Source organism: Cupressus sempervirens, chromosome 4 (assembly GCF_028749045.1).
Source record: "Cupressus sempervirens isolate cs-2001-9-10 chromosome 4, ASM2874904v1, whole genome shotgun sequence".
In the NCBI taxonomy this organism is placed as follows: domain Eukaryota; kingdom Viridiplantae; phylum Streptophyta; class Pinopsida; order Cupressales; family Cupressaceae; genus Cupressus; species Cupressus sempervirens.
The window spans coordinates 804053169-804060116 of record NC_143121.1 but is presented as its reverse complement, the minus strand read 5'-3'; positions in this window follow the sequence as shown (position 1 = coordinate 804060116).

Below are 6948 nucleotides of genomic sequence, written 5' to 3'. Positions count from 1 at the left end.
CAAGAATTGCTTCGACTTCCAAAAGGTTGGTTTGGATGTTTAAAAAGGCATGACCATCTTTAGTAGTTCCCTTAGTTATGGGGAGTCTATAGCCTAGAACTTTATTTTTCTCCTCTTCATATGCTTCTACAAGTTGTCTTATGCCCAACTCTTCCCGCCATAGGTCACCTTCTTGATAATCTTGCTATTTGGTAGCAAGGTGGTGTGAATGTGGGTATTTTTGTCTAAAATAGTCAAGGAACTCTTTACCTTTTGGAGGTGGTTCCTTGTATAACCTGGCACTGATGTCATGGGTTGTTTCTTCTCCATTGAGGATCCCATTGGTAACAAAAGTGGTGGGTCTAACTTGTTTGAGATGAGGATTTATGTTTGGCGTTGGCCCCTGATAGGTTGAGAATCCTCGAGTATGTGGATCAAGTGGTAGAGCACCAACAACAAAGGCATCTGAGAGACTTTATTCACCACAACCTTGGCAATTGATCTTAAATGTGGAGAGTGTGGATGCTAAGATGGTGTTAGGATCGTGGCAAGTACCAAATGAGCTAGCCATGGTGGTAACAATCTCAATTTTGGGGCAATGGTTTTTATAGGATGCTTCTACTGCATTGCAATATGCAAAGGGTTTGGGATCGGTGTGGATATTGAAGGTTAGGTTAAGATCAACTACATGAAAAATTATCTCTTGAGGGGGAAACTCTGATAGGTAGCAAGATAGTTCCTTCAATGGTCTGCTCCAAGTTGTCTTAGGCTTTGATAGTGGTGACTTCATTTATGATATCTTCTTTAGTGTATCCTTCTTGTTTGATGAACTTTAAAGTACATAGATTTAAGGATGATCCATTATCTATCATGACCATTTTGATAGTAAAGTCAAAAACCATGACAGCTATGTGGAGTGGAAGGATATGATCTTGCTTAATAGCAAGGATGTTAGAAGTTTTGAAGGATAATGCACATGAGGCAAAGAGATGGCCTACCAAGTTTCAAAATTTTGTGGCATTGATATCAGTAGGGACACAAGACTCATAAGGGGCACTATCAAGGATGTCTTTGTGATGTGGACTAGTGTGCAAAAGATCTAAGATAGAGATTTGGGCTAGCAAACTCTCAAGGTGTTCCAAGATATTATACTAGGGTTCTGATGGGGTAGGTGCATATAGTCTGGCTATGTTGAATTGAGTCCTTCTTGTGGTAATTGCACATTGGTTATCTAGGCCTTTGATATTTATCACATTTACATATGGCTCTATCTTATATATGTAGTTGATCAAATTACCATACTTTAAGTATGTCAATGTATAGTTTTATGATGTATCATGATTATCGCCTTGTTTGATCTGAATAGTATTTGGTTTGTTGGTGTTTTTGGTGGTGTTATTGTTTGTATGGGTCTTGTCAAAAAAAAATTTGTGTGGGGGAAATGCATTTTAGTAGATCAATAATCCTACACTCGTAGAGGCATGTGCCCCTATTGTGATTCCTTTTTATCTATGAGGTCTTGTACATAGTCCTTAAGTTGCATACACTTAAGAGTGGGATGCCTTTTAACATGGTGAAATTTATAAAACTCACTTTTTATATACCAGGATACCCTTGATTGATTGTGATCTAATGGTTGTGTCTATGGATGTCGGATAAGATTGTCTTTGGCCAACTTTTCAAAAATGACGTCAAGTGGCTCCCCCAAAGGGGTGTATACTTATGACTTCCTTTGTACTCGTGGCCTTGGCCCAACTATGATAGTAATGCCATTAGTTTGATTTTGAGGATTTTGTGCCTATGTATTGTGTTGAGTGTGCTATGATAGAGGTTGTTGGTAGGATTGTTGATATGCACTCTATTGATAGGTCAATTGTTGTTGTTGTGGCATTTTTTGATAAGGCGTATTTGGTGCACTAGGTGTTGCTCCAAGCACATGAACTTGTTGGGTATCTATGGCACCATCAGTGACTATGTTTTTGTTCTTGTTCCAATACCATGTTTTTCATTGTATTGTCCTCGTTCTTGGGTGTTTTCCTTGTAAATTTTGATGACACCATCTTTAATGAGTCATTTCTTGAGGCTAACCCCCTTTTCCTTGATGTCTTTGTATGTTTGAAAGAAATTCATAACCATGTGGTGCATAAGACTGGGATGCACATTGAACATAATGAACATCTTGACAAGGTGGAGTTTAGGTATGGTACATGAGATCTGAGTTGTGAGAGTTTTCCATCATTGTAAGTAATCAGTGAGGCTTTCCCCTCCCTTTTGTTTGGTGTGGACTAGATCTATGATAGATAACTCAGTCTCAACTGGGTGAGCATATTGGGTCACAAAGGCTTTGAAAAGATTAGCAAAGGTACTAATTGTGCCCTAGGGTATGCAATAGAACCTTTCAAGAGTGAGTCTTCCTAGACTTTTAGGGAAAATTCGCATGAGTAATATGTCATTATAAGCCACTTATTGGTAGTGTATATAAAACTCTTTGACATGTGTGACCAGATCTCCTTTCCCCCTAAATTTATCAAATTTAGGGATTTCAAAGTGTTTAGAGAAGGGTATCATTGTTATAGTCTTTTCAGAGGGATATGGACAGTCATTTTCAAACTTAAAGGTCTTGGATTCAATTCCATCCTTGAGTTCTTTTAGGGAACTTTTCATTTCTTTCTACTTAGGGTTGACAGGTGTTATTGTTGGTACCCCCACTCCTAGTGCCCCCAGTAGAGGGTATGTATTGCATGTCGTAAGTTAATATAGGTGGCTTTGGTTTGTATACTATGATGGATGAAATGTGGATTATGCTACTGCTAGGATGAGAGTTATGGGTTGTTGAAATGGTGGTTGGACATATTGTTGTGCTTGCTAGATGTAGTTTTGATAAGGTGGTTATTGCGCTGAAGGGTAGATGTGAGATTGTTGTCCAATCAAAGGATTTTGTATGGAGGTTTGGACATGCAATGACTATAGTGAGATTTTTTGGAAGGGTGGTGGTAGATATATTGGTGCTGGAGTTTGGGATTGTGTACTTGGCTAAGGTGGCAACTGGGAGTTGTATGGAGCCAAATAGTTAGTGTAAGGAAATGCACCTATTACTTGCACTAACTAGCACGATATGGTTTGGTTTCTTTGTAGAGGTGGCAAGGAAAAATAATTCATGATGGTAGGTGCAAGGTTAATGAAGGATGGTGGTGGTGGTTGGAAATTAGGCATGAATGGATTTCTAGTGAGAAGGTTTATAGGTGTTCCTTTTGATTGAGTAAAATTCCAAGGACCTAGTGAAAATGAGGTGGTGGTACTTTGACTGGTAGCCAATGGGTTAATATTGACAGTGGGTGGGATAAAAGGTGGATTGCTAGATACTGAGGAAGGCATCCCTATGGTGTAATGAAGTGTTAATGGGATGTGTTTTTGAGAGGGATTGATTGTAGCATCAGTGGATGCATATAAAGTGGAAGTGGAAAATTGAGGAAAGAAGGATGTAGCACTACTACGTAGGATAGAAGTAGATTGTGAAATTAAAGTAGGGATGGTGGCAGTGTTTGTAGACATGTATGGTGTAGTAGTGGTATGTTGGTATGTTATCTGGACTAATGATTATGCCACTGTGGGTTGATTACTTTGTGGAATGGGAGCACCGAGTTGGGTTGATGGTGTATTTGGATCTGTGGGTTTTAGTTGCATCATTTGATGTCCTCATTATGGAATGAAAAAGGGCTCATTAGGATCAAATGAGCCAATGGGTGGTGGTAGTCTTCCAAGTAGGGGATGGGTAGGATCAGATATGTCTAAAGGTGATGGCCACCCAAAGCTAAAGACACCAACATCATATCTTGGGAATTTTTCTGTAATGGTTTCCCTATTTCTATCTATGATGGCATTAACAATGGTTGGGTATCCTAGTTGATTCATAAAAGCATCTATGTCTAGTGAGGGACCTGACTCTTCTGGATTTTGTGGTGGTGAATTATGTGTGATTGCACATATTGTTGGGTATCATTGTGCACTAGCCAAACTATAGCTAAGATTAGAATCCATGTTTTTTTTCTTCCTTTTACTCTTAGCGATATGTGTGCTAGGTAGCATTAAATGATGATATTTCTAAGGATGAAATGTAAGGTGGTAGGACAACAAGTACAAGTATATGTGAGTAGATGATTTTGGTAGAGGGATCTAAGGATATAACAACTATGATGTAGGGATTTTCTAGGATGCAAAAAGATGTATGATAGATGTGTGAGTAGGATCCTAGTTCTACTAAGATGATACCTAGGAAGCCTAAGGATGAGTGATGTGATGTCAAAGTGAAAGAGGAGATGTTTTTTCCTATGTGTAAGATTGAGATGTGATGGTGATGTCAACTTTAAGGTAGACTTTTGACCTTTTGGAAGAAAAATGATGATCATGTGTGGAGCCCAACCTTTTTTTCAAGGTGATGAGGGACACAGATGCCAAAGATAGATTACCCTAAACAACACTTAGTTAAAGGATAACAGAGATAGTGTGATGGATGAAGGATGTAGGGTAGACAATTCTCAACAAAGTGACACCAAATACTCAAATATGTTGAAGATGATGGATCTATGAAGTGCCTAAGGAGGAGGAGAACCTATATGATAACCCAAAAGGAAAAGCCTATGATATGATAAGTGTAAAGTATGTGTGGAAGAAGAGGAACCTAATAAAAGTAGGTATAGCTAGTGTAGTTGATGAGACTTTGGTTGACTCCACATCTTAAGGTCATGTTTTGAATCTTTTGGTCCCACTTGGTTTGTAAAGAAACTTCAATACCTTATTTCTCAATTTGATCTAGTTTAGCAAGTCTTCAATTAGGTATGTTTTTCTTGCATTGTACTTCTATTTTTCTATAAACTATTGGTTGTGGAAGTATGACTTTTTTGAACTTGGGTTTTGGTTGGTCTGACATAAGGTATTCTTACTAGGTTTATCTCAATTGTGGGTTAAGGTAGTGACTATGCTAAGTATACCTTTTTCTTTAAGTTGGACAATATGAACCATCTAGATAATAAATGAGTCTAAGTAGATAAGAAATAGCTTTTTATCAAAGGATGGTAGAATGGTTTTTGTTTTAAAAAAAAAAATAGTTGAAGTAGAAGCACATTAGACTTAGGGTCGTTGTGGATAGTCTTGCTAACAACCATTTTGAAACAACAAGGATAAGTTTCTTCTGATAATTGATGGTTTTAAGTAGATATGCAATGGTTTTAATCAAAAGAATGGTGTAATGACTTTTGTTTAGAAGAGGTGAAGTAAAACCAAATAGATTGAGGGTTTTTGTGAATAGACTCGCTAACAACCATTTTGAAGCAAGGATAAGACACTTTTTGATAAATGGATATCATGTATTATGATCAAGAAATCTCTCAAAGGACAAAGAAACTTTGAGAGAGACAAAAAAGTGATCTCTTTAGCAAAAGGATTTGATAGTAACCAATGTGTATATTTTACAAATATTTTTCACGAGGTCTTTTGAACAAATAAAATAGTTCAAGAACACTTTTATTCCTAAGATCAATTTAGTGTCAATGTGTTATTCATTAGGCCTGGTGGGCAGAGCCCATCTTGGTGTTTTTTGGATCTAGTGTGATATTTCCCTCTAATCAAAGAGGTGATTCGATCAAGAGTCGATCAACAAACTTACATGTCAATGATCCTTCAAGGTATGACAAATAGAAGTCGCCCTTCTATGAGGACAATGACTCTTGGAGATGAAACCCAAGTAGCTTTATGTCTCTACCAAGGAAAACACATATGTTAGGTAACTTCAAAGAAGCATTATATTCTCTTACACCATGAGTAACACACCGAGGATAAAAGGGTAGCTACTAAGTTGGTTCTTAATTAGATCTATAGATTCATCCAATCAGTTGTTACGTACATGATTCACTTAAGAATTTATTCTAGACATGTTGAAATCATGGGCAAGTTTTCCCACCTCAAGCTACCCCCAAAAACACACCACTCAAACTTTCCTAATGGATCAAGAAGGTTTACCCTTCTTCTCATTTATATCGGCTAGAGGATTTTACCAATTTGATCTTATCTAAAGGGGATGCACTTCCCAAAGGATGATGAACTTGATAGAAACACTCCTAGTTTTTTGTGGATCATCTTGCTAAAAAATATTAGTACGTGAGTCACATATTTAAATGGTTCTATTTTGCAAAATAAAGAGAAGTCAAAGATGTGCTAAAAGGCACAATCTCAATACACGTAAGGCACTTGATTCATTCTATTTTTTAAGTTTTTAATGTGTCCTTCCTATTGACTACTTGGAAACACTCATGATTAGCATGAAAGGTTTATTCCAACTTAACAACGAGGGTCAACATATTAAATTGATTCAATATAAGAAATTTCATGTGTGAACACTTTGAAAAAGATGAGAATAAGAACAATTTGCCTTAAGTCATTCAAGATTGTATGAATTTATTTTAAGCACTAAATTTGAGGTGTTTGATCCACAATGTTCTTTAACACTCAAACTAAATGTTCATCACATTCATTCTTTTTAACATTTAGTATTCAAGATTTTGTTCACTATTTAACCATTCATTCCATTTGAAAGTGTTGTAGATTTTCTCTAAGGTACTCAAGATTGAATTTGATTATTATAAAAATGATAGTAACTCTTCAAACAGGCAGTTAAGGAACAAAATATGAAACAAAAATATGTACGGTGTTCCCCTTGCAAGAATCCAAAATAAAAAGATTAATTGTACTAGCAAACCTACATGAGTCAAGTTGCAATCCTGCAAAGCAGAAATGTAGTCAAAATTAGCGAGATCGTGGTGTAAAAATGGTGAAAAAAAGAAAAAAAATGTGGGCCACAGAATGAATACTCATAGATAAATCTCACCAAAATGTGATCCCATGGATATGTTAAGCATTCTCGTTGGTAGGTTTTACTATGGGTTTGAAGGTGGTAAAGCAGGGCTTTCTGTGACT